The sequence below is a fragment of the Condylura cristata genome, unplaced genomic scaffold (assembly GCF_000260355.1).
Source record: "Condylura cristata isolate star-nosed mole 26May11 unplaced genomic scaffold, ConCri1.0 scaffold00026, whole genome shotgun sequence".
Taxonomy (NCBI): domain Eukaryota; kingdom Metazoa; phylum Chordata; class Mammalia; order Eulipotyphla; family Talpidae; genus Condylura; species Condylura cristata.
This window is the reverse complement of record NW_004567127.1, coordinates 10064332-10091823: the sequence shown is the minus strand read 5'-3', so window position 1 is coordinate 10091823 and position 27492 is coordinate 10064332. Positions and strand designations below refer to the sequence as shown.

General features: G+C 40.8%; 1 protein-coding gene across 1 annotated transcript in view; it reads right to left on the bottom strand.

Moving 5' to 3' along the window:
• Positions 1–27492, bottom strand: part of VAV3 (vav 3 guanine nucleotide exchange factor) — a 278797-nt gene that overhangs the window by 161572 nt on the left and 89733 nt on the right. The window lies entirely within an intron of this gene.

The window sequence follows — 27492 nt, the reverse complement described above, 5'->3', positions numbered from 1 at the left end:
TTTTACCACCTATCAGCCATGCAAATTACTTAATTTCTCAAGTCTTCAAGCAGCTCATCTGAATGCTGCCTGTAATTAGTAAGCACAAGATTATTGTGATATTTAAAAAAGACAGTGCATAACACTTAAATGATAGCTACTTATTATAATGACCACCTCTAAGAACATTGCTTTATTCTAATTCTGACTCATTTTAGAAAGTTTCCATTATTAACCTTGATTATCTCTGGTTCCAAGATTCCAATGAATCTTGGAACTCCAGTCTCTAAACCTACATGTACCCTGTCACAGTTTTCACATGAGGCCCTAGAATATTACCATTCCCTCCCATTTTTATACCATAGATCAGATCACCACTTTCAAAGACTCAGTAAGAAAGTCAATTGAGTTAAAATATATTTTTCTTGGGCCCTCCCTGGTGGCACAGCTGGTTAAAGCACAGCACTAAGAAGCTAAAGCCACTTCTGCATGAGTTCCATCCCCGCTTGCCCCAGAAGTGACCCACATGATACGCAGATCTCTCCTGACCTGCCTGCTGCTCCCCTCAGCAGTGTACTTCATCGATTTGCCTGTTCTGCTCCCCACTCTGTCTCTGGTAAAGCCTCTCACTGCCCCTGCACCTCAATTCTGTACCCCAATTCTGTATGCATAAATAAATAAATCTTTAAATAAGTATATATTTTTTCTTATTATATATGTTGCTATGATAATAAATATAATTTGTCCTAGTTATAAAATCTAGACAGATTTATTATATGGCCTAGTCAAATGAGAAAAAGGGGCAAGAAGACAAAAATTTAACTTGGGATTTTCCGTTCAAAGGTGGAAACATAAAAGCAAAGTTTCCATCTAGTGCTGGAGAAGCATCGTGAGGTAATCGGCCACACTTACATTTATTTCTGTCAAACTTCAAGCTGCATTAAATTGTCAGCAAAAAATACCTGAGTATAAAACGCTCCTGAATAAAAATACCTGGCTGAGGACTGGCTCAGCAGCTTTTAGCTAAGTTCACCTTTACCAGGTTCCACAAAATACAGAGTATAATAGCTACTTCTCTGATAGGTGAAAAGTTAAATGAGATAATGCCCAAATGCTTAACTCAGTAAATGTGAACTTATATTATTAAAAATAAAATACGTTGGAATTAAAGTTCTACTAAAAGCCTTATACAATTTCTCCCTGATTTAATCTTATTGAACATTTCCCATGAAAGCCATCTAGATAAAACTCAATCTATTAATTTCCCATAATAAAGATAAATCGCCTCCAGTGAGTCTATACATTCAATCACCCTTGGGTATATTTTCTATAAAAATTATGTGTCTACAAAACAAGAATTAATTTCCTGTTTCTTTATCTACCAATAATCAGAAGTACACACGCACACGCACACGCACGCACGCACACACGCACGTCCCTCCCTCCTTCCCTCCATCTATCCGAGCCCTAGCAGAAAAGATCCCTGGTCGCTTGGAGTTTATTTCACAGATTTGTCCACCAGAGGGAGCCAGATGATAGTCTATTGCTTTGGGTCTCCTTTTGACCGCGTTTATTAAGTCCAACCATTTTTAAATACCACCAAGATGAAAACAACCTTCAATATTTATTTTAAAGGTTTGCTTATTACTAATCAGTAAAATTTTAAAATAACACAAAGATACAATTTCAGCAGATGAGAGGATGGATGGAGAATGTACAGCAACATCTTGAAATCAATCCTTCTCAGGACCCTACCTCAGTGTGACTACCTTATTGTATGCAGAATCCACCCATCACCCCCAAGTTTAGCCAAAGCAAATAGACTGTTTAGTCAGTGCAGTGTTTTTAGAACAGTGTGTATTCTAGAAAGGTGGAGTATATCCGGATGTAAAATAGACAACTATGCAAATTAATGCCAGATTCTCCTGCCGTTAGAATCCTTCAAGAATATGTACAAAAGAAAGTAACACTTAAGGCAGTAAGCGGACTATCTGCCCTAACATGTATTAATGTCTAAATTGTTTCCTGAGGAATATGAAGTTAAAGACATTAACTCCCAGAAAGGGAATAACAAGTTAAAGTATTTGCAAGTTATTAGGCTAACAATCAATTACTAACCCAAACTGATATCATGAATTTTCTCTCTTTACCTACAAAGAGCCCTTGTTTGAAGAGTGGCACTGGTAAAGAAATAGAGATAGTCCTGCATGATCTAAATAAGGGCTACTGTGGGTGTGAGAGGAGAGGTGGGGTCTAGTGTGCAGACTTAAAAGGGTAGACTACACCCGAACTTGTGAAGGATCATTGAAAAAGTTGAAGAAGGGAGTTAACGATGTCAAAACACACTTTCAGATCAGCTGGCGATGCACAGAAGTGATTGCCTCAGGCTGCCCACCTCGGAGGCTTCTGGGAGCTCCCAGCGGAAGTCCCCATTCTCTGTGTCCCCTCGCCCCCCCCCCAGGCTGACTGTGGGCACACCCTCCTCCAGGGAGCCCACTCCACACCTCACCTCCAGTCCAGTGCTTTGTGTCCCCACAGGCATCTGGACATGACTCTGCCCCAAACCCTCCTCCCTCAATAAAAAATTATTTTTCTGTTTAAAGTATTTCAAAGGGCCACAGTTATTTTGTCACACTGAAATAACAGATTAGTGCATGAAAGCTCCCCTATCCACCTCTCCATTTTCTGCTTAAAGTGGTCCAGAGCTAAGATATCTGGTGTGATGCCTACAGAATATTCTCATTTCCTTTTCTTTGTCATTATTAAAGTAATGTGCTCCTATGCTGCATACTTTGATTATATAGATTTTTTAAAGCATGTGTGTGTTATTGAACGATACATTACAGACTTGTGTCAACCCAGGAATCTACTTTATTCATTTGTTCTTGGTTTTGTTTTGTTTTTTTAAGATTTATTTATTTATATATACAGAACTGGGGTATAGATCAGAGGTATGGGGGTAGGGGGAAGCGAGAGGACTCACCAGAGACAGAATGGGGAGCAGAACAGGCAGATCAACTGAAATACACTACTGAGGGGAGCAGCAGGCAGGTCAGGAGAGGTCTGCAGTGCCATGTGGGTGCCACTGCACCCCTCTGGCTGCAGTGGCCACGATAGTTTCATAATGCGGTGCTTTAACCCACTGCCCCACCAGGGAGGGCCCTACTTTATTCGTTTAACATTGTCTGGTATTCCAGTATGTGTGTGTATAAGGTAATGATATAACCATTCTCTTGACAATGAGCTTTTTCAGCATTTTACCACAAGAGAAATGTTGCTACCAGCATAATCACCACCCTTGCCAAAACCCTTTTCAATTGCATGGAGGCTATTTCCATAGGAAATATTTTTAGATGGGAATGAGTGGGTCAAAAGATACATACATCGCTCATTTTAAAATCTGCAAAAATACATATGCCCCTTAAGGCTTATAAGGACACAACAAGGTATTCTAATGACCAGTTTGTCCAAAAGGAGAAATGCCTAAAAGGACATGAAAATCAAATTACTGCTTCACTATTCTATTCCCATCACCTTCTTACAGCTAGGCTGCTAACAACCACTTAACACAAAAATGTGTGTCGCTCAAACAAATGAATGACTCATACACCTACCAGAATTGTTAAGAAGATAAGGGGTAATATGTGTAAAGATACATGAAGAACTTAACCTGGCACAGGGGGGTAATGAGTGAATGAGTAATTGAAGCAGGAGGTTATTCTGAAGATTAAAAAGTATGAGGAAGAGTTGCCTATCCTTCAAATCTAAAGAACACATACATGGAAGCAGGCTTCCCCAATGGTATTTTGCACCTCATAAGGATTTTTTTTAAATTTTTTTTTTAAGATTTATTTATTTGTGCATACAGAACTGGGGTACAGGCCAGAGGCTCAGGGGCGGCGAGAGGCTTCACCAGAGACAGAGTGGGTAACAGAACAGGCAGATCGACGAAGTACACTGCTGAGGGGAGCAGCGGGCGGGTCAGGAGTGGTCTGCCACGCCATGTGGTCACCTCCGGGGCAGGCGGGAATCGAACTCATGCGGAAGTGGCTTTAGATTCTCAGTGCTGTGCTTTAACCCGCTGCGCCACCAGGGAGGGCCACCATAAGGATTTTTATTTTGCTCAAAGTCTCCTTTTTTGCCATCTGATTGGTCAGTAAAAAACCTTGAATTAAAAGTTTTCAAAAACAAAATGGCATCAGTGTCCACTTTAATAAGGCTGCCCATTTAAACTGTTCTTCTCAGGAAGCCTTCCAGCCAAGTCTCACTCTTTGTTTATCTAGCATACTAGCTCAGAAGATATTGCAATTTCAATTAAAACAAGTCAGCCATGCAGAAGCCTTATGTTAAAGCTACTTCCGAGGTGCAGAGTTTAGGAAGCCCCAGCCATAGAATAGCCTCCCCAAAGGTTGCTAATTAATCGCAGACTTATCTCCTTGAGTTCTCTATTCTGAAGCTTTACCTTAAACTCTCTCAGACACAACGGAAAGGCTATACTTCTGATTCTTAAACAAGGAGCTGCAACCCAACCTTTTGTAAGGTTTCTGGGCAAGTGAACCTTACAAAAGGGGGCTCTTTGTGGGCAAACATGTGGCTGAGGTTTGAGTCCCAAGTGCAAGAGAAGCAAAGAAGTTCCAAAAGCCTTGGGGTACCACAGCACGGAGCTACCATGCGGCAGCTAAAGTTGTGGCAGAGAAGCTGCATCAGACCCCTGCAGGCTCACGGAGTCCCTGTGGGGTCACAGAGGAAACACCCAGGCCCCAGAGCACATAGTGGGGAGCCTAAGCCTGAGGGCATCAGACTGAGTAATTCAGAATTTAAGCTGTAGGCTAAGCCAGGGTCACCTCAGCCTCAGCCTGGAGACCTGGCATCACCCAGGCACTTACTCCCTGGCAGCAATGCCCAATTCTAAACCCAAGCAGATGGTGAGATTCAGATTATCAACATATTTCACCTGAACTCTCCTGGGAAATCTATCGAACTCATTATTTTAATTTTGTTAGCAATTCTAATTTCACACAGTAAATTAACTCACTCGGTACACCAAAAGCTTAGTACCATTTCTAACAACACCAAGTTGCTAAAATATTCGGCTGTTGCTTTCAGTACTGTAGGATGGAGCTGAGGAACATCTCTCATGCCTGTATTTGGGCAAGTGAGGCAGAGCAGCCAGAGAAGATGAACAAAACATTTTTCTGTATTAGGATTATGAACTGTGGGACCTCCCTGGTGGCACCGCAGGTCAAAGCACCACACAAGAATCTCTCAGAAGCCACTGCAGCACGAGTTCGATCCCCAGCCATGGGGCTGACCCACATGACACAGCAGACCTCTCCTGACCAGCCTGCTGCTCCCCTCAGCAGTGTCTTCATCAATCTGCCTGTTCTGTTCCCCACTCTGTCTCTGATGAATCCTCTCACCCACCACACGTCTGGCCTGTAGTCCAATTCTATAATCATAAATAAATAAATCTTTAAAATTTTGATTATTAACTGTGGGAAATGAATTTGCTTTCATCAAAAGAGTACATCATCTTTATAGGTCAGATGGGTGCAAATGACAATTTGTATAGGCTTTGAAAATATCATAAAGATAAAAGTATTCTATGATATATTTTTATCATCAAAAGTAAGCCTCTACTGAGAACAAGCAGTTCCCTCTAGGGGAACTGAGCTGGCAGGAGGAGAGCAGGCTTCGACTCCCATTTTACGTTCTAATTCCAGCTCTCTAACCATGGGAGTTCTAGACATGCCCTGGGCCTTACTGTCCTTACCTGCAGAATTAAAATGCAAACACCACCTATCACATAAGTTTATTATGAAGATTAAATGAGAAGACATTTGAAGAGATGTAGCTAGATATAGACAGAGGTAGGCAGATGGATGGATGGATGGATGGATGGATGGATGGATGGATGGATGGATGGATGGATGGATGGATGGATGGATGGATGGACGGATGGACGGATGGATGGATGGACGGATGGATGGATGGAGATGGATGGACGGACGGACGCATGGACGGACGGACGGACAGAGTGAGAGAGACAGAGAGAGAAACAGAGAGAGAGTACATATAATAGCACGTACTTCTACAAATTTCTTTTTTACTCCTAACTTTTTTAAATATGGTAAAATAACATACAACATAAAACTTACCATTTAAACATTTTTCAGTACACAATTCAGTGGCATCAAATACATTCTTGTTGTTGTACAACCATCAGCACCTCAATCTCCAGAGTTTTTCATTTGCAAAACTAAAACTCTATCCCCTTCCCCCCCCCCCTCAGATTAGCCACAGATCTATGGTCAGCTGTCAAGTGTTAGTTTTAAAATGTGTCTTTGTCTCACCTTTTGGTTTTTTTTTTTTAATCTACCAATAAGTGATACATCTGGTATTTCTTTCTCTTTCAAGCTTCTATCTGGCTTATGCTCATTTAACATAATCCCTTCCATGCTCATTTAACATAATCCCTTCCAACTCATGTTGCTGCAAATGGTGTTAAATTTAAGGTTTTTGATTGCTGAGTAGTATTCCATTGTGTGCCTGTGTATACATGCACACACACACATACAAACACACCACATCATCTTGATCCGGTTACCAGACACTTAGGTTGTTTCCATATCTTGACTAATGTAAACAGCACTGCTATAAACATAGGGCTTCCAGCTTCCTTTAGAATTAATCCTTTTGTTGGCCAGGACGTGGAGAAAAAGGAACCTTCTCACACTGTTGGTAAAAATATAGACTGGTCCAGCCTCTATGGAAAGCAGTTTGGAGGTTTCTCAAAAGACTAAACTTGGATTTGCCATTTGACACAAAAATTACATTTCTGGGTAGCTACTCTAAAAATTCCTTCTGCAAATTTCAAATGCCATTGCCATCATCATTGTCATCATCATCAATAAAGTAAGGTTTGGTGTCTGGAAAGCATTTCAGAAATTAAAATGTGATGTCTATCTCAAATTATCAAAGTACACAAAAACATACTGCTAATAGCTGTGCACACATTAACCAAGTCAGGGTTATCTCTGTATGAGTACATCGTGGCCAGCATTTAATAATTAGTTAGTAAACTTGTCCAGTTTATAGCATTATATTCTGAAAAATGAAGACTGTGTGCTTCCATGCAATTAATGCTTTGCCTGAATACTCAAAAAAAGCCATCATCCATATTACCTCTAAGTGTCAAAAAACAGTTGCGTCTGATCTCACAAAAGTATATGTTAATAAAATACAAATGTTCCATGACCAGTCAACACAAGCAAAAGAGAGTGTAAGCTTTATACAGTTTTAACCATCCCCTGGGTTCATCAAATACCTCAAAAGATAAAACCTGGAATTCATTAGTCCAGAGTGGTCTGTCTGGAAGCACAAATCTCTTGTCAAAAGTGTGTGCAAAGACACACTCACGCATGCTCCAATAATTACACTCGTGGAACTTCATCAACAATACAGAATCCACTTGTTTATATGCAGTGTACAGAAAATACTTTGGTTTTGAAATCAGAATCACATTGCAAATCATCTCTCCTTTCACCTAGAGTAGACACACGAGCTGCAACAGTTATGTGGCAATATCAGAAAGCTCACTAGCAGAATAGGTATTTAACTGTAGACCTGTAGGTAACAGTGATCACCCCAAGTGCCCTTACAGCACGACGCCCGCAAAGCAGACATCGCCAGCATGCAGGGAACCCGGTGCCATTCTCGCCACTCTCTGTAAATGGCCTGCCCTCTGTGCCAGCCTCAGGTCACGGAAGTTATTTTTGTGATCCGAGACAGACTAAAAGAATTCTCTGAGACTTCAGGGACGTGGAAAATAGAATGAATTTTCAAAGCTGCCCACAAATCATACAGCTGAGTCAAAGTCAAAACATTATCCAAACTCAGCTCACTTTCAAAGCCATGCAACTTGCTGGCAGAGATCTCTGCTTCCTGAACACTGCCTACATGCTATTCATGCACTCAGAGGATGAGATCACACAGTCCAGAACAAAAGGCAAGTGTCAGGGCGGCGGGGATGGGCAGTGGAGGGAGGGGAGCATGTCCCTTCGGCCAGTCTGCAGGTGCCCCAAGTTTATTCCTGGCCTCAAGGCCACTTGCAGAGAATGACGAAGCACCTGCAAGTTATTTTCAGATGTCAAAATCAGCTTACATAAATGATACCTTTGCCTGCAGGTCTAGAAGAAATAAATGACAGCAGTGGGCCCTGGCTGGTGGGGTAACACTGGTCACTGGGGTGACACTGCCAGTGCTTGTTTCCTGCTATGCTTAAACAAGTAAGGGGTTCCACTCATGATTGTGCAAGGAACGGTTTCAGACCCCAGCTCACAGAGAAAAATAAGGGGGACACCAGCGTACTTCTAAAAATTGAAGAAGCTGCATTAGAAAAAAATAAAAAGTTGAAATTAATTTCACGCATCTATCCTATTTAATTCACTGTTATCTATGACATTATAAGACCCATGTTTCTCAGCATTTGCTGAATGTCAGAAACGGGAAGCTTCTGAAAAACACCTATGCCAGATTCACCTTCAGAAACTGTAAGTCAAGTCTGTGATGGGAACCCAGGATTGGGATTTTGTTTTAATGTATCCCACATAATTCTAGCTAGGACACAGCCAGGGTGAGAGACCAAGGCTTAGATACCAGAACAGCTTTTTGAAACTGAAGCAAAACAGAAGTTTTCATTCTTAAACTTAGCAAATAGCATAAAGGCAAAAAGTATTCTATGTTATATCTCAGTCATCAAGAGTAAATCTCTATCCAGAACAAGCACTTCCCTCTAGGGGACCTGAGCCGGCAGGAGGCGTGCGAGCTTCAGACTCATGTTCTGTAGATTCAAACCTCAGCTCCACCTCTCACTAAGTAGGTAAGCATGGCAGTTACAGAGATGCACCCCGAAACCAGACAGCACACGGATGCCCCATGACTGCACATGAAAAGGGAAGACAAGAGCGGCATGCACAAGAGGAGTAAATATCTGGAGCTCAGGGCCTGGGGTGGTCCTGGGGGACTGTGAAGTGTGGCTGAGGAGGAAAAGGGGGAGGCAGGGAGCTTTAATGCCTGGGTAGAGAGCCTGGTCTTTATTGCTTATATTCTAGGGAGCAAAGGTTTCTGAGATGGAGAATGAACTGTCGACAGGCAGTATGTTAAGATAGTTCAGAGAAAAGAGCCAGAACCAAGAAGCTGTCTTACAATAACCTACGCTGAACTCATCTGGCGTGAGTCTGGGAGAGAGGAAAGGAAATGAATACACACATCAGGAAAAGGGGGTCAAGCCGACGTGTGTGCTTCTGGGATACCACATCTCAGAAAACAGGTCTAACTGGAGCAAACCTCAACAAGCCTGCTTTGAGAACAGTTTATTACAGCACAGAAGGTGCATGAAAGTGAGAATAATAATCCAGAAAATTCAATTCTGCTCCAATATGGAGCAAAGGTTGACAGCCCAGGTTGATAATGGTTGAAGTAGTTGGACACAGAACAGTGAAGGATCTCAGAGAGCCCTGAACCTAGAAATCTCACACAGCGGACCTGACCTTACCAGGCTCTATCCACAAACTAGTCCCAGCTCCTGCTGAGGGATTTGTAACTATTTGTGAGGTGTGTGGTGCCAGACCAGTGCAATAAAATCAGGCTTTCATGGATAACTTATTTGAGTCATAGTTTTTCTGCCATCTTGTTTTCCCTCTATTCAGCCTTTCTGAAAGATCAAGCACAATACTGACACACTCAGGTTTTTCTCCCTAAATAATATTGGAACTGATGAGTTTTTATTTTTTAATTCACTCACATTATGACTTAAGGAAAAAAGCTAAGATTAACTTTTATTTAATTTCACTTTGAGATTCTATCATTCCAAATATTTGCTGCTTTTCTCTTCAGAAAGTAATTGTAGCTGAAAAACTTAAATAACTGTTTTTAAAGCCATATAACAGTATCTGCTCCTTTAACTCTGTTACCTGCATGACCTTTAAATCCTGAGAGGAATTTCTGTCTTCAGAGGCCTGGAAGGCTTCTTCCTCTGGAACTCAGAATTTTTGTAATGAACAAAGAGAACTTTTTAGTCATTAGCTCCTCTGAGTGTATATGGTTAATCCAGGATTATCTGAATTTCCTGTAGCGTCTAAGTGTTTACCAAGAACTAGCACAGAGAAAATAATCCTCTCAAAGGTGCAGACACAGAGGTCAGTGGCAACAGGTACGATGACACCAGTAGGTGTGAAGAGCCACACGCTGACAGTCCTGCTCCTATTTTTCCCTCTGACAGTTTCTGTTTCTTTTCTTTTCTTTTTTTCAGCTTAACTTCAGCTGAAGTGTTTGACCAGGAAAAATTGGGCACAGTTCATTTACATGACCAAAGAGAGGCAAGAAGAAAATCACTAAAGTTCAAAATGCTTTCATCAGGGTTTTGAGGAGACACAAGCACCCCCAGACAAGCCATTACTCAGATCTCTCTCCAGCCACCCTTTAGAGAACAGACCTGGACATGCATTACACAGACCACAGCCAGCAGCTGCATAGCGCTTGGCTTCATCTGCCAAGCTGACAGGCCTTTTGGGGTCTCCTGGAATGAAACCGACCTCCTGAGTGAGAAGATGTTTGTATGTAAGTGAAATCGCCAAGATAACACGTTGGTAAATTATAGCCTTGAAGCCTCTGCCACTAATTGAAACATGATTATTATTACTTTCATTTTCTGAGCTGTGTGTCAGTGTCAAATAAACCCCATATACAGTTGAATGGCAAGTGGACTTCCAAGCCTAGTTGTAATAGCGTTCTTCTAATCCCAGATGCCTCTGCAAACCTCTCCATCTTGATGTTCCACTGGCCTGTACAGAAGAAGAGGCCTGTGCAGAAGTAGGAAGGGGTACGCTCAGATGGGGTTATTGCACCTAGGCCCCCCAGTTTCATGGCTCCTTCCCAACCCTGGTCCCCTGGCTGCCTGGACTTTAATAAACAGAAGTTACTATCTTGGAGAAGTTACTAATTCGTTACTCTTCCTTTCATCCTTCAGACCATCAAACATTATTAAATATTGATGGATGGATTATGCATGTGCCCTAAATTCCTCTGGATGTGAGAAATCAAAAGTAACGTCAGATGTTTCCCTTCTCCTCAAACAGTTCCCAAAAATTTGGAAAGGAGAGAAACGTGTAAACACACAATCAAATGTCAAGTGCTACGAGCAAGGTGTTCAGGTCTCCATAATGCACAGGAGCCAAGACCCAGTGGCACCTGTGGGCCAGAGGAGATTTTCCAGGAAGCCATATGGGGGTAAAGCTCCACAGGGTGATGAGGGGTCAGTTATGTGAACATTGCTAAAGACTTTTGAGACAGAAAAACTGCAGCTGTAAAACTGCCGGGCACACAGAGATAATGATACTGAGGCTCAGTAACACCAGTGCTTCTAGCTTGGGGTGGAAGTGAGTAGAGAGGAGAAATACCAGGTTGGAAAAAAAAAAAGTCTTTACTTGTTTTATACTTTTACTATAGCTCAGAGTTCTCAAACCTTATCCTGCATCAGTAACTTGTAAAGACACAGGTTGCTGGGCATCCCCTGCAGAGTTTGCAATCCATGGGCCTAGGGTGGTGCCTAGGAATGTGAATTTGTAAGCTCCTATTGCTCTGGGGACCAAACTTTGAGAACCACTGAAACAGAAATATAAGCCATGGTGAGAATGCAAGAACATAGTTTTTGGGGGGTTTTTTGGTTTTTTTTTTAAAGATTTATTTATTTATGCACACAGAACTGGGGTGCAGGCCAGAGGTGCAGGGGCAGTGAGAGGAATCACCAGAGACAGAGTGTGGAGTAGAACAGGCAGATCGACGAAGTACACTGCTGAGGGGAGCAGCAGGCTAGACAGGAGAGGTCTGCCGCATCATGTGGGTCACCTCCGGGGCGGGGGATCGAACCCGTACTGAAGCTGCAGCTAGCTTGGTAGTGCTGTTGTGCTTTAGCCAGTTATGCCACCTGACCTATAAGGACCTATAAGAGCATAGTTTTAAAATGTCTTTTCTTTTCACTTATTCTCATAAGTATTAATCTAGATAAATTCATGATTAAAAAACTGAAAATGTACTGGTCTAATTAAGATAGTCTTGCAGAAGGAACACAAACCAATAAAGAAATGTTCTAATGAAGTTGAGCTTATGAGTCAGCACATACATTTCTGAGCGTTTACTCTAACTCCACCTTCAAAGCTAGGTTTCTTGAAAAGGTTTCTTGGCACCCCACTGGTCTGTACAGAGGGAGAGGCCTGTGCAGAAGAAGAAAGGGGTACGCTCAGACACAGCTACTGAGCCAAGGCCCCCCACTCTGATGGCTCCCTCCCAACCTGGGCCCTTGGCTGCCTGGCCTTCAATAAACAGGATATCCAACGGCAGATGCTGGACTGTCAACAGCAGGAGCGCTTTCGGAAGTCTGCTTTGTTTTTGTTTATTTCTGCATTGTTTAAAGTTTTACTAATAGATGTATAGGAACTTTTATTCACAGAAGGATTTTTTATGCAAAGACTTTCAGAATTGTACAGCAAATGGAAATGACTTTCAATTTTTTTCTGTTGCGCTGTGCATGTAACCCTTTGTTCAAGCCAAGCATTACCAAGGCCCCAAAACTCAGAACTGGCGAAAGCAGAGCTGATCAGAAAAAAGGTGGTAAAAAAGAGGTGACAAACCTCAAAACTCTCTAAAGAATAGCAATCATATTGCTTTGTATGATAACTGCAGTGCTCCGAAAGCACCCTGCTCATTTAGCTGAGCGCTGGGTTTTGCTTTAATTTGTATAATGGCACTTGTATACTTGACACACCTACTGGCATATCAATTAATTGTGGGAAACTTCCAGATTCAAAGTCAGTTCCCTGATTTGTAATTTTTTACTTTGGTGCTTATCCACCAAACAAAGAAACAAAGATGTCTGTTCTGTCAAGTTGGGGTATGTGGGGTGAGGGGAGGAATCTAAAACTGAAGTACCATTAAGATAATTTCCAATGTTCTTTATTAAGTTTTTTCCTGACCAAGTTTGGTAACTGAGCTAAGTGCTTATAGTCACACATACACAATCACATGAAAGGAGGGTAAAGTGTGTGTGCCCAAAGATGGAGCCTTACTTTCTACTAATAATGACTTACTATGGCAACCCTTGCGGCAGAAATTTAGTTTGGATTATTTTATATTATTTTCATTGCTGTGAAAATAGTTGTAGTTTTTATTTTAATTTATAAAGTGTGGCAAGCAAGTAAGCCACCATTTTTTTTCCCTGCAAATGAGGTTTCACTCCAATTAACATCACAGAGCAAACAATGTTACCACAATTTTTTTTTATGTTATTTTACAAAAGCTTATTTTTACATCATTTTGTACATTTTTTTTTCCATCTCAGTTGCAATCCCCGCGGATTTCCCATCACCAAGTCACCCGTGTGCCATCACCATAATCCCGTGCATTTCCCTCCCCACCCCCACAATTTTAACGGTGGATTTTATTTTCCAGTTCTCATCATCACCGCCCAAATCAGAATTGTTAAAGGCACTGAAACTCTTGGCTTCTAGGTGTGAAAATAATCACTTTAATCATGACACTTATCCAAGAAGAGTATTCCAGTGAATTGTTAATGCTTTCTTCTTGATCCTTTTTCAAATATTGTATTTCAAATAAGTATTTAAAGAGGGAGAGGGCACTAAAAACGAGGGCAACTTTCTTTCTATGGTAGTTATAGACTCAATGGTTAGAAATTAATTCGCTGCTTCTTCCATACATAGCAGAGACTGTTACTAATATATACCCTAAAAGATGACCTCATTTATCTACTAATCATACATATTAAAACAGGGCTTTTAGAGAGACTCATGTGAGATTTTATCTTGATGTGTCAATTTGATTCTATACAATGCACTAGCCCCTCCAATGGTTGAGTCAGAAGAGGGGGAAGGGTCATCATAACTGAGGCTATAGAAATGGTCTGCTACATTGTTCACCCACAAATCCCTGTGAAGGTGCCCCCTAGTGTTCCAGGATGCAGCTCCTAATACCAAAGACTGATTTAAGATCACAGAGATGCTCACAATCCATGTAAATACTCAGCCTTTGGAAACTGCCTTGAAGAAGCTCTAAATGCAACTTGTGAAATTACTTAAGAGGACAATGGCTCATGGTGGAGGACTATGGGTATTTTGGTAGTGGGTATGGGAACAGCAGCTGTGGTGACCCTATACCCCTAAATCACAAACAACATGGGGAACCAATGATACCTCAGTAAAATAAATAAATAAATAATAATAAGCCCTAGAAGATGTGTGTTAAATTTCTTTGCACTTCTGTAGTAAATGTGGGAAACTATTTCAGAGACCAAGTTCAATATCAACAGGAACAAAAACTGAACAAATGTTATTGCTCCTCTAAAGAAACCTGTACTTCTATAAAGAAGTGTGGAGATTGAAAAACGTACATAAATATAGTGTTCAGAATATCAGGCACTTGAATGATGGTGATTGATTCCAGAATCCAAAAGTTTATTTAGAAAAAATGCTTTCAACAAACATATTTAATTAGGTCTCAAAATAAAGAGATCTTATAAAATATCCTGGCAGGCTTAGCTGACATAAGATTTCTTAAAATTGTGATGGTAAAATGTCTATCTTTAGTAGGAATCTGAAACACACATGAACTAATAAGTACATTAATGCTTAAAAAAAATCTTGCAAATGGGCCCTCCCTGGTGGTGCAACAGGTTAAAGCACCGCACTATGAAGCAATCATAGCCACTGAAGCATGAGTTCAATCCCCTACCACAGGAGGTGACCCACATGGCACAGCAGACCTCTCCTGACCCACCCGCTGTCCCCTCAGCAGTGTGTTTCAGTAGACCTGCCTGTTCTGCTCCCCACTCTCTCTGGTGAAGCCTCTCACTGCCCCTGCACCTCTGGCCTGTGCCCCACTTTTATATGCATAAATACATAAATCTTTTTTAAAAGTCTCACAGCCAAGAGCCAATACTGAACACAGAATTCACAAATAGGAATAAAAAGCCCTCATAAAGCCTAAGAAGAAAGTACTTTTAATAAAAAATGATAAGAAAAGACATGACAAAAGAAGGTGCATAAAAGAACAAAATTCCAGTCACATTCTTTTCAAATTGTTTCTAAAACTCTATGCATTTTCTTAAAATATATTTTGATGGTATATAATTTTTCCTGACTACTGGAAAGAGGAAATTACATGAGGTATGAAAACTAAAATAGTTTGTACTTTTATTCAATGGAGGTCACTCTGGCCCTTGCTCTCACACGTCACAGTGAGCTCCCTGCACAATCCAAAACCCCATTAATAGTCAGCTGCCCTCACAAGTCACCCTCAATTACAAACATCTGTATCTTCCAATTCCAGGTACTACCGCACCGACTCAGAGTACATACTGGGATTTTTTTCCACATAAACTTGTCTTAGGGCTACACATATTCTAAGATTATGATGCAGTTAATCATTACCCTATGGCTGAATACATGAGGTTTTCCCCAACACATCACAATTATAAAAGTGATAAGGTTATCTTTCTATCTATTTGTCCACATGTCTAACTATTTCCAGGTAAGTCCTAGACGTGAAGTTTCTAGAACAAAAGTGTGAACATTTTTAAAGTTCCTGGTGTACACACAACTAAACTGTAAAGGATTTTTCTTCACTTCCCTGCAAATAAGCTGTTTCAGACTGTTCCCAGCTGAGTAGGACCTGCGGAGGAAAGAGGCTGCCCTATTTCCAGTCTGGCCCTTTGATCCTTAAGAAGTATGCTGAGAAACGCTTGTGACTTTTCTCCCCCTTGAAGCAATTCTAGTGTTATTCTTGGCAACTGAAAAATAAACAAACCCTTACAGTTCCTTTCTTAGAACTATTGCTTGAAGATGTCCTTTGTCTTCTGTCAATTAAGCAACATTGTGGGGTGGACCCATTACTATAATTAGACACAGCTTAACAGTCTGAGAAATCAACACTACCTGATGTCAATAGCACAAACGGAATAAAATATTGAACACATTCAAGAAAGGAGCTCACATTACTAGAGGGAAAGGGTCATCACTGTATCAGCACCTTATCAGTCCCTTCACAGTCTCCTCAGCCTGAGGTGACCCTCAATATATCTCCAGTAATGTATTCAAGTCAAATCATTGATGTTTTATGAGCATTTATACTGGAAAAGATCATATTCCAAATAACTACAAACAAAAATGTGGAAATCAAGGAGCTTTCAGGTTAAGGATAAGGACCAAAAAAAGACATTCAAAAAAAATGAATCTTAAAAAGAGGGGAGAGGCCCTCCCTGGTACCAGAGAAGTTAGGACTCAGCATAGGAGTTAGGACGCAGCCCTGCAAGCTAGTACCAACCACTTCAGTGCAAGTTCAATCCCTGCCCCTGGAGGTGATTCACATGGCACAGCAGACTTCTGTCTCGCCCACTACTCCCCTCAGCAGTGTGTTTTGTCAGTCTGTCTGTTCTGCTCCCCACTCTGTTACTAGTGAATCCTCTCATCGCCCCTGCACCTCTGGCCTATACGGCAGTTCTGAACGCATAAATAAACAAATTTAATAATAAAAAAGAATGTGCATTTAAATTAAAAAAAAAAGAGGGAGAGGGCCCTCCCTGGTGGCGCAGCGGGTTAAAGCACTGCACTGAGAAGCTAAAGCCACTTCCACATGAGTTCGATTCCCGCCTGCCCCGGAGGTGACCACATGGCGCGGCAGACCTCTCCTGACCCGCCCGCTGCTCCCCTCAGCAGTGAACTTCATCCATCTGCCTGTTCTGCTCCCCACTCTGTCTCTGGTGAAGCCTCTCACCGACCCTGAGCCTCTGGCCTGTACCCCAGTTCTGTAAGTACAAATAAAATCTTAAAAAAAAAAAAAAGAGGGGAGAAAATATCTAGGCAACAGCCTAAATAATAATATAAGTGCCACTAGCCACAGGCTCAACTTTGTTCAAAGACTGCAAATTACAGTTCATTTCTGTGGACAAATCCCATTTTATAACTATAACTTGGAATTTGGACTCAGGTCCCAGTTCTTTGACAAATAACCCAAACATTATGAACTTGGGAATGCTAGAAATAATTTACAAAGCATCTTTTTTTACTTTATATATCGTAAGCCAAGGAAATCATTTGTAAAGCTCTTAACGATTGAAATTTCCTTGAGCATCATTGCTAGAAAGATTTTAAGACTAGTCAGACTGCAGCATAATTCACTGTTACTAGAAAACGACATGTGGTAGTAAAAACATACTTTTTTAAAATGTTGTACAGAATGCTTCTAGAAGAACTTTCTATTTTTTGAAGACCATGTTTTTCTGAAATAATCTCTCCACATTTAACAAACATTCATCACACATAAGGTTAATTCTTGGTAAATGGGCCAACCAGTGAGGCTCTGGGTGTCAAATGAGTTCCTTGTTGAGTCATTCTCAACCTCAGGCGTGAAGTCCATCTTTTGCGTGGGTAAGAGTCACCACAGAGGTGTGGGTGTCACTCAGGCATTGCTGCTCTACAGGGGCACTCACCTCCATCAGCCACTTCCTAGGCCCTGAGAACCACACATGAGCACTGGGTGAGGAGAACAGAAATACACAGAAAAGAGCGGCAAGACCTCTTGTCTCCTCCTAGTGTACAAGAGAGGAAAGTCTTCCTGGGGAAGTAGGAAGCCAGGTGTTTCAGTCAAACTTAGAATTTCACGTACTCCATTTTCATCTAAAAGTAAAGAAATTTCGATTGCTTTTTATATTTTTATCACCCAAAGAAAGTTTACCACTTCATGAAAATTCATAAAACAGTCTCATCTGAGTGTTACTTTAATCCCGCTATTTACATGATGAGACTATATGTGTTTCTTATGTTATAGACCTTTTCCACTAGTGAATACATGGGATATTTTCCCCTGATGCTTCCGCTGAACATACTTATCTTTCTACCAAACATAATCTCCAAATAGGTAACTGTGTAACAGTGATGTTTTCAAACACATTTTTTTCCATTCATCCGGATGTCCTGAGATCATCCCACAATGAAGAGTAAGAAGACAGCAGGAAAATGGGTGAATAAACAGGAACATTAGGCAAGAGGACCAGACGTCAGGGAAGGAACAGATCATTACGGGAACAGCAACGTGGAGAACCATGGAGATGAAAGATTAAGAGTAAAAAGGAAAATCATGTAAAAAATCAGAGACTCATTTTAAGAAACAAGAAATAAAGTAGAAGACAGAATTCTTTAAGTACAACTTTTCATTTCAGACATATGGTACAGCTCAACGTTCAAAAATCCTTTCCTTTTTCATTAATATTTTCAGAAGACATATTGGGAAAGTCTCCCAAAGAAAAGCAAACTAGAGAAAATCCAGCCAGGCATAAAGACCAAGTAAGAAAGAACTTACTGGAAGGATTAGATTTGCTGACAAATTAACTACTTCCTCAACTTACAGCAGAAGAATCCAAGGTTATTAAATGTCTTGCAAAAAATGTTAACAAAATTAAAAACCTCATGATGGGGAGAAATAAAAATATCCCATCCTTCCTCATTGATCTTTCTTTGATATTTAAATATTCTGCTCTTCATTGATATTAATGACATTTTCTGATTCCATCAACTCCCATATTCTTATATTCCTCCTCCCCTGACCCTGCCCCAAGGTCTCAAGGGGAAGAAACAAGGCACATACTTATATTTATCTTATTTTTGGTATTAGACCCATGGCAGGATCTTGGTTGATAATTCATTCAAAGGGCCTTAAACCTAAGGAATAGATTTTTCTAGCTATTGTTGTATTTTTAAAATGATGTTGGAAGAAAGGAACCTCACTTTACAGTTAAATGCTTGAGCTCCTGCTCTGTACACATACTTTCCACATGGAGCTGAATGCTTGTGAGGACATTAAAATACTCCTGTATGCATGACCTGAGCTACAGTTGTTCACCTTTGATGTTGACAAGGTATGTACAATTAACTTCCATTACTCTTGCCCTCTGGAAATCAGGGTAACAAGAGGTAAGAAAAAAAGCACAGCAGTTACCAGGGGGTTGTTTGTTTTTGTTTTAGATAATTAAAAGATATACATGTGATAAGTATGGAAGATAAGGGATGTTTTTCCTAGGTTGGAATGGCATAGAGACTTCCTGAAAAAAAAGATAGATAAGCTATATAAAATTCTACAAAAAGGTAGATTTTTGAAAGTACAGGACATTTGAAAATATACAAGATAAGCAAGAACAAACGCCTACCAGTTACCCTTTCATCAGTCACTAAAGAGATCCAAATCAGAAATTACCCAAACTGACGTGTCATTTATTAAAAGTTACTGGTTCCAGGCCCTCCCTGGTGGCGCAGCGGGTTAAAGCACAGCACTGAGAATCTAAAGCCGCTTCCGCATGAATTCTATTCCCCCCAGTCCCGGAGGCGCCGCAGACCTCTCCTAGCCTGCCCACTGCTCCCCTCAGCAGTGTACTTCATAGATCTGCCTGTTCTGTTCCCCACTCTGTCTCTGGTGAAGCCTCTCACCACCCCTGAGCCTCTGGCCTCTACCCCAGTTCTGTATACACAAATAAATAAATCTTAAAAAAAAAAAAAAGTTACTGGTTCCTGAATCAGTCAATGCTAATGCTAATAATCTTGAGCAATGAAGAATCATGATGAAAATAGTACTTATGAAGAATATTCGGGCAGCAATTACAGGATGAATCCAAGAGAAGAAACTAGAGTAGAAGAAACAAGGAAAAAATTATTGAGAAAATCCGGCCTCAAGGTCTTGGAGACCCAGACTGCGGAAGTGGCCCTGAAAATAAAAAAGAAAGGGTAAACCTCAGCTTAATTTATAAGCATCAGTAGAATTTACTAATAATTGATTCCAGAAGATGAATGAGACAGCATGCCAAAGTTTCTAAGCCCAGGAGAAGGAGTCCATCTTAGGTTCTTATTATAAAAATGAGGAGAAAACTCACCCTATAAACTGTAATCTATAAATTACAATGATCAGATGCTGCAGTGTCTGCCATTCTCTTTAGCTACTGTGCGTCTGAAGTGCCTCCCTATGACAGAGAATGCCTATCTGAGGAGGAAGATCCCACCTGCCACTCTAAAGTAAAAGTGTCCAATACTCACATCCCAGCCTCCAATGTCACTGTGGAGTCAGATGCCCGTGACAACTTCCTGTCAATCATACGAGTAACCCAGACATGAATGTGCACCTTAGCAAAATGAAAAGGCAAGTTAGGCAAACAAGATGCCCACACGGCAGCTGGTGTGAGCATCTAAATCTGGGCTCCAGAAGCAGTGGTTGGAGTCTAGGCTAACTGTCCAGTGGCAAGGACAGGGCCTCTGGCCCATTCTCACCATCCTTAAAGAAAGATCATGAAACACTTAAAGATAGAAGAAATCTAAAAGGACATCTCCTTAACCCTCTTATTTTCAAACAGAGACGTACTGAGAGGGGCAGGGATGACTGCCAGGCACACAGCACCACTCACGTCCACTGACTGGTATTGAGCGTCTGCAGATGGCAGCAAGACCCTTAGGAGCTGTTCCTGGCTGCAGGGTTCAAGACCTGCCCAGAGGCTCCCTGAAAAGCTCAGTGCTTTTATAAGACCTTCCCTTTTCTATTTAAATCAGCCAGAGCTGGTTTCTATGGCTTACAGCTCAGACTCCTGATTGACAGAGATGCTAATGATAATAACTTGTGAAACAGGAGTAAATGCTCTTTTAAGAAGATGGGATATTTGGAAAGAAATTCAAGTACTGCCGGTCAGTAATCAGGACACTATTTGCTTAGGATATGAGCTGCCCAGGAGCACTATCTCCAGTCTCCCAGCCTCTCCACAGCTGCACATTTGTGCCATGTCATTGCCTAACAGAGAGGTCATAAAGATGTTATCAAAAGAATATGGGTATCAGAATCTGAACAGTTGGGCAAGTAACCACACTTCCCTGAGCCTGTTTTCACTTATACATGTTGACTTAGATAAAGTCAGCTCCACAGAAAGGTTGCTGGGATGAAATGATGTGGCTGACACAGAGGCTTTATCAATGCCAAACATGCAGTGATACTCAATTAAAATGACTGAATTCTACATTGATCTAGACTGACCACATGCCATCTTTCACAGCCTACTGTCTTGTCTATTCCTGAGTTACACAATTTCCTCTGTGCCTCTGATTCTGCAAACTCTCGGCAGTACAGGAATTTACAAGTTGCAGTCAGTCCAGTGCCAAATGGAGCTGGCTGGGGTGTCATTGATGTTTAGACATAAGGATTTTCTTTTGGCTCAGTGACTTTTGCCAGCCTTTGATTCATAAGGTTCTGCAACCTGGCAGCTCAATGTTTCAATACCTTCTTATTGTAGCTAATTTGGAAAGTATAGAAAAGCATCCAAAAAGAAGGATCATGAAACATTTAAAGACAGAAGAACTCTAAAAGGATGTCTCTTTGACCCTCTTCTTTTCCAAATGAAGATGTACAGAGTGGGGCAGGGATGGCTGCCAGGCACACAGCACCATTCACAGCCACTGGCTGGTATTGAGCGTCTGCAGGTGGCAGCAAGACCTTCTTGCCAGTGCAACACACACTCAGCTGCACATCCAGAGACTAAATTTACCTGCAGCAGCACAGTGATGTTCCCTCCATACCAGCTGTTCAGTCCCGAATGGCATGGAGGGTTTGCACAGAGTGGTGCATCTGGTCTAGATACCCCCACAGCAGGCAAGTGTGGGGAGCAATAAAGATTGGCCACCTCAAGGTCCTTGTGAAGGAAGTTGGTCAAGCTGGTCAAGGCCAGGTTCAGAAGAGCCCATGAAGCCGTGGTTGGAGGGTAAGCCTTTCCCTCTGCAGCAGTGGAGAACAATGAAAAAGCAGGGCTGGAGCTAAGTTTCAAAATGACTCCTCACTGGAGGGGAAACAAAGGCACCAGCAAGGCCCTTCTGCGACCACTGCGGTGGTCTGGACAGCCCCCGCCCCAGGCAGAGGTGGTGGAGATGGGGCCAAAGAGAGCATCTCTCAAGTGGCTGATGAAACGCAATTGGGCCTTGAAGACAGGACAGGACACTACCCTCAGAGCTGCCCTGAATCTATAGCGGGGCCATGGCCAAAAACTAAAGGGAGAGGAAAAATGAAAAAACAAAATAAACCCTCCTCTATCAGCAACTGGCTTTCAGGAAAAAACAATATCATTTACTGCTCTGAGTTCATGTTCCCGGCTCAACTCCCGATCTCAATGGCAGTCAAACACTCAGGAACCCAGACCCCCAAGGAGATCCCTCGCAAGCTTCGGACATTTACACAGAGGCAATTAATTCATGAAGGATAGCTCGGAGCACACGAAGTGGCACACAGGGCTCTTGAGCAGGCCCATGTACTGGTCAGGTGTTTACCTGGCCCAGGTGTTTACCTGGCCCAGGTGTTAGGGGTAATGGGAGCAAGCAGGTATGGTAGAAGCAACCCTCCCTGAGCTGCTGCCATGCCACACTGGCCAGGACACCCCCAAAGGCTGGCGCCAGTGCCAGGAGCACACACTCCCTGTGCCATCTCAGTCTCCACATTTCTAATCCGTCAGTTAGGACCCATCTAGAATGTGGCTCATACATTTTCCTCAATTAAGTTTCATGGACACGCACAGAGTATTTTTTTATTCATAAAATGCTAATCATGCTTTCAGAAAGAGCCGCCCAGGAATCACAGAGATTCAAGTTTATTTGCTTCTTTGGAAGGTGGGGAGGAAGGTGGTTTCCTAGATAAATAAACTATATTATTTTATATTCTAGATCAGTCTTTTTAAAACAGTTAAAATAATGAGCTTAAGCTACATAATGCCACTGGAGGTTAATCTCAAAAATATTTTTTTAAAAAGCAGGCACATGTCAATTACATAAATAACACAGATATCACAAAATAGAAATAATACTTACAAAGACAACCATAGTAATAAAAGTACAAAAATAATACCACATAGGTGAAGGCTGAGAACATCCCCCAAAAGGCCAATTCTCAAGGCGCTGGTTATTCAGCCTCCTCTTCATCTCTAACTCTTTCCATTCTGCTGTCGTCAGAGAAAAATGTTACTAAGGAGTTTACTCTCCAGGCCTCTGCTCAAGTACCTGACTCTGGAGAAACTTGATTAAAACAGTCAAAATATATATGGAATTCTGTTCAATGAAAATTTATCACAAAATGGCTAAAAAGAAATTACTCTGTAGGGTTTTTTTCCAATTTGTTAACTTAAATATAAGTGATGTTTTTAACTCAGGCTTGAATGCTAAATAGGCTATGAACTTTTTCAAACCTTTGAGAGAGCTAAATAGTGTAAATAGCAAAACATATTTTGTCGGCCCTCCCTGGTGGCGCAGCGGGCTAAAACACAGCACTGAGAAGCTAAAGCCACTTCCCCATGAGTTCATTCCCGCCTGCCCCGGAGGTGACCACATGGCGCGGCAGACCTCTCCTGACCCGCCTGCTGCTCCCCTCAACAGTGTACTTCGTCAATCTGCCTGTTCTGCTCCCCACTCTGTCTCTGGTGAAGACTCTTGCCATCCCTGAGCCTCTGGCCTGTATCTCAGTTCTGTATACACCGCCGCCCTGCACCTCTGGCCTGTACCCCAGTCTGTATGCATAAATAAATAAATCTTTAAAAAATAATAAATAAAATAAAATAAAATAAAATTCATAGCCTACTTAAGTACTTCCTACAAGCTATCATCAGCTCAGAAGTGCCATGATTATAAAACTAAAATCTATGGCAACAGTTAAAATAATTTCCTATCCCTTTTTTCATTTGGGATTTCCAGAAAAATAAATCTAATCAGGTTCTCTGTACCCGTTTTTAACCTTCTGTACTTAGAAAAGGAAACAGTAGATCATCACTCCTAAATATACAATAAGCAATAAGTTTTCCTTAAACAGGAATAAAACAATGTAAACTTCATAATGACCTAGGTGGCTAAAAGTATATAAAGACATACTGTTCAGCCCACTATTTTCTGTAAGTAATTTATTGGGAGGTAAATCTCCTTGACTTGTGAAGATCTCTCTGGAAAAATATAATCTATAAAGAAGTACTCTTCTCACTTTACATTTACTATGGATCAAGATCTAAAACAAGCATTGCTCATCTTGGCATTTAAGTCTCCTAAAACAACCATTTCTGTTATTCTATCCATTGAAGACAAAAGTCTAAAGATAAAGTGCTTTCAGATGCTGGAAGAGGTATTAACATAGTATAGCCACCACCTCACACAAGTTTCACTGGTTTGACAAATAAATATTCATTCCCAGGAAGATACAGTAAAGTTGTCCCTTCTACATGAAGTCAACGTGTGATTGAAAGATAATAAAAACGTAGAAGAAATCTAGTTAGTGCTTTGTGCTGGACCAATAAAGAATGGAAAATCTCAGATAAAGAAGGACTCTCTAAGAAGGTGGAGTCTGAATTACAATATGAAGCTTCAATGAGAAGGGGGTAGCCCTGTAAAGACATTTTACCATCAGATGAAAAGACCCAGAATTGGGAGAGAGTTCTTGGTATGTTCTGAAAATGGCTGGCTAACTGTCCACAACAAAACAGATGAGAGTAAGTGAGTTGAAATGGAGGAACAGCCAGGCTCCTGAGCCCGTATGATGAAGTCATGAAGAGCTTCAATGCAGAGATGCATGGCCTGGGGTAAATTTTAGAAGAGCATGCCAGCTGCTCTAGGAAACGTGTAGGAAGAAGGCAAGAGTAGAAGTGGAAAAACTAGAAAGTTAAAAGGCTACTGTGTATGATATCCAGGCAAAGAGGATGTTCACTTGAACTAAGGTAGTAGCAAAAGAAACTCTTTATCTACAATAAATATTTTTTGAACACTTACTATGTACCAGGCACTATTCTATTTGGTAGAAAAACAGAACAAGGCTAACAAGGTATATGTTCTTGGTAAGACGGCATTTTCAAAGGATAAGGCAAAAAAACAAACATATAAATAAGGTTTAACATTTTAGATAAGGTATTACGAGAACCAAAAAAAAAAAAGTTGATGTAAAAGAAGCGAGATCTGTGGGAATCAGAATTCACAGAGACTGTTTAGGTCAGAAAGTCAAAAAAGGTAATCTGCTTGATGAGGAAGTACTCAAAAATCAAAGGAGATGAAAACAGGGTGATAAATTTAAGATGAATCCTGGAGAATCACTGAGACTTGCCTACATAAGTGAGTGTGGAACAAAAGGAATAAAGAATAACATCCTGGTTTATGCTTTTAAAAACTGCAGGTATGGATATACCTTTTTCTAACATAAAAGACTGGGATGAATTAGCCATAGAATTTTGCAATTCAAGGTAACATGTTAAACATACTAACTTTGAGATTATGTGAGACATACACTGGATGTGAGTCTGGAGCTTAGAGATGAGACCTAGACTAGGGGTTATAATCTGGAAGGATCTTTATCAAGATGGTAAGTGTAGCCAAGGGACTCACAGGTTGTATGAGTGGACCACAAAGCATTAAAAAAGAAAGAAAGAGCTCAGAAAAAAATGCCTGAAGAATGCCAAGTTTTAGAGATGAAGTAGTGGAAGAAATGTCAAGAAAACAAACAGAGGAGTGGTTTGTGGGGTAGAAGGAAGGCCAAAACAGTGTTAGGGACTGATAATTTGTGTTCCCCTCAAAAAAAAAAAAAAAATGAGAAACCAATCCACTAGAGAAGCTCTATCTGGCAATTAGGCCCCTAAGAAAGCAATTAAAGGCCAATGGTGTGACTCTAACCACAGATGATTAGTGCCCTTATAAGAGGGACTCCCACTTCCAGGGGGCTACCACTCCTGCTCTCCCTCCTCTTTTTTTGTAGTGTAGTTTTAGAAAAATAAATCCATTCATTTAATTATGTACTGTTTATCTCTGTTTCCCTGTTACAAAGGACGATTTGAATAGTTGCAAAAAAAAAAATAGATCCAAAAAATGTCTAATATATTTACAATCACATCTTTTATAGAAAAAAAGTTTGCTTATTCTTGATGTGAATAACTTGCAAAAACGAAGGCCCAACACAGAGATACGTTCACCCAAAATGGTCATGCAGTGAGTAACAAATGCCTCACCAATAATGGGTATGTATTGCATATTAATCTAACTTTCCCATAAGTGTTAGGTTTCTAAAATAGAATGATGGAAGTGGGGGTTGGGAACAACCAATTAAAAAAAAAATTAAAAGAAAAATGGGAATCCATGTAATTACCCTTTATCTATTAAATTAATTTCAAAGAGAATATTCTGAGTGAACATATGCTAGAGCTTATTCCTCCTAAATAGACTGAGGAATAAAGGGCAGCAAGAAGATTCATGATAGAGTAAAATCTAATGCATTTTTATTCCCATATGAAGGAATAATATAACTACTCACTTAAAGAAATCTTCCTATTTCTAAGTCAAATTAGGCCGCTATCCTACCCACACACTTTAACGTTTCATGCTACAACATGTTTGACCACACAGAATTCTCACATTCCATCAAGTGTCTGCCAGTCAAAATCTCAGGCACCTTTCAAAGCTCATTTAAATGTCATCTGCTTCTTGATCACTCTCCCTGCTCTCCTAGGCCAAGGCCGACCTTCCTTTTTGGAACTAGGGCATCTCTGCCTTTCTCAGGACAAGTCCAAATGTTGCCTTAGAATGTTGTAATTATATCCGCACCTACACAACAGATTATAACAGATAAGCTAGAAAAAAGAGGAATCACTTCAAATCTTTCTATTCCTTCCAACAATAACACCACACTGATGGATACACAATAAAATAAACATATCGCCTTCTAATGTTAAGTGAGATTAATTATAACAAGATCTCTAGTTGTAAATTTTACCTTGATGTGAATTGTTAAGTTCAAATGCAGCTGCAAAGCATATTTTAAGGCTGGGTGTTTTGCTTTACCCCACTAATTTCTAGCAATAGAGGCATTAACCCTTCTCAGCTTTAATTTTAAAAAGAAGTCAAAAGAATATATAAGCCCTTCTGCTTTAGAGTTCACAATAGTGTAAGTGTTTGTATACAAAAAGCCTGAAAATGCCAAGAAAACTATAGGGGGCTTTTTTCATTATTTCTCTAATGTTCTGCAGCTTTGCAAACAACCCACTGATGGATGTTATGTGAATGCTTCTTGGGAAAAATCTCATTCCAATCTCAGTGAGAAATCAAGGGCTTTTCCGGGCACTTAAGCTTTATGACACTCGACAGACGGGTCAACTGATCGTTAGGCCAAAGTGGTCTTCTTATGAAAGGCCTGTTATAGAGGCTGTGAATGTGACGTCTTTGAGATCATGTGTGATTTATCCAAATGATTTTCCAGGTAGAATCTGAAACCAATATTATATAAAAAAGGACAAAAATGGAAATTAAGGATATAACCTGAGTCTATATTCTTTAAAGCAGATAATAATGCCTATGCACTCAACATTAGTCTTTATAGTTTTTATATTAAAGATGTCAAATAGTAGGGGCCCTCCCTGTGGCGCAG